Below are 1,905 nucleotides of genomic sequence, written 5' to 3'. Positions count from 1 at the left end.
ACATTCCCAGACAACCAAACACCGATGTCGGAGTGTATGCTATAGGGTGTATAGACTGCGACAAATGCTACATTAGTGAAAGTGGGCATTCCCTGGACCAGAGGAAACGTGAACATATTGCAACTTGCCGTTTGGGTGATGTTTCCAGCGCCATTGCTAAGCACACTTGGGATTCTAATCATGCCATTGACTTCAGGGGAGGCAAAGTTCTATAAGAGTGCAGACAGAACCACTAGGAGGATTGTGGAAGGTGCTCTCATCGCTTTAAAGGACAACTTTGAGGGAATACTAGCATTATGAATAATTTACTTTCAAGTGAAATAGATCTGCAAAAAGGCCAGAATTAAGAATTTCAGAAATGTGTACAGCCTTCTCCATTCTGATAGTGTAGATAACCAACCTTCGCCTGTTCCAGAGTCTGATCTACAAACTACCTTTTAGAATAACGACCCTCAAGATATCATTCAATAACAAAACCAGCGTTTTGTCCCGCCTCGAAGATCACAGGGAATTCTAGAAAATAATACGCCCCAATGGCTTGGTCGCATATTTTAACCTTGTTCATCCGTTTGCATATTTCTATTTCTTCACCATTGCTAATGATACTGTAGTACAAAATATTTTGTACTACAGAATCATTATTGTTTTTTTTTTACTCTGAATATTCATGTATTTATTTTTCGCTCTCAGTATATTTCTGCATTTTACGTAATCTCTTTTAACTTGTCATTGCTCTTTTATGGTTTGCAGTTAACTTAGTTTTTATGTTCCTTTTTTACTGTGTTATGTATTTTAAAGTATTGTAATGTTTTTAGATATACTTAATCAGTACAGTTCTTAATGTTTCTTTTTTTTTTGTATCATTTTATAGATAAGTGACCCTGATGATGGGAAAAACAATGTATTCCCGAAAGCTCGGCTGTGCCCTTGTTTAATTTTAAAGAAATAATAATGTCTGGAATATTACCACGTCTTCTGGCTATCCTGTTCCTGCTTATATATATATAGATAATATGATATATATATATATATATCTCTATATATATATATATATAAAGGAAGAGGTGTCCAATCAGACGACAGTCATGTACACGTGTTTTATTATTAAGAAACGTTTCATGTTGTCACCACCACATCATCAGTCTGCAATTGAAATTCAACATTAAAATAAACTTAAAAATTACAATAAAATTTAAAAAAATTAAAAAAATAATCAGAACGTTAAAATAGGGAATGAGAAGAAAACTACCTATTCATAAAGAAGGAAAGAGCTGAGTGACTAAAAACAGTAAGGTCTGCATACAACGTAAACCTCACGCCAGAGAGAGAGGAGATGACGAGGTGTTGGAGTTTAAACTAGGTGAAAGGTGCTTAATAAACAAAGACTCAAGGGTAGTTAGATGGGTAGTTTGCTTTGTGGTGACAATTATAGAAAAATGTTTCTTTTCGATAGTAACCTTACAACTCTTAGCATGTATTCTTATATTAGAGAACTCGGGATTAGAGATTCTGGATCCAGTTCTATAACTTAATCCCAAATGGCTGTAATAACGGACTTGTAACAGTCTCCGTGAAGAACCAACATAAATACCAAGACATCTTGGGCATTCAAATTTATATATGATACTGGACTTCATGAAATCCTGCAATTTGTCCTTGTAATTAAAAAACCCTCCAATTTTTTGTGGATTCATCGGAATAAGATTAAGTTTCAAAAAACCAAATTCCTTTTCAATAATATTTCTAACTTTTACACGTAAACTGTCTGAATGAATAAATGGGATGGGTGCATACATAGTTAATTTAGGTACATTAAAATTAAGGGTGGGTGCTGACAGATACCTCGTTAGCAATTTACTAATAATGTTAAAAACCAGCTTTTTGGGAAACGAGTTCTTAACAAAA

Source organism: Macrobrachium nipponense, chromosome 1 (assembly GCF_015104395.2).
Source record: "Macrobrachium nipponense isolate FS-2020 chromosome 1, ASM1510439v2, whole genome shotgun sequence".
Taxonomy (NCBI): Eukaryota; Metazoa; Arthropoda; class Malacostraca; order Decapoda; family Palaemonidae; genus Macrobrachium; species Macrobrachium nipponense.
Note: the sequence above shows the minus strand (reverse complement) of the source record.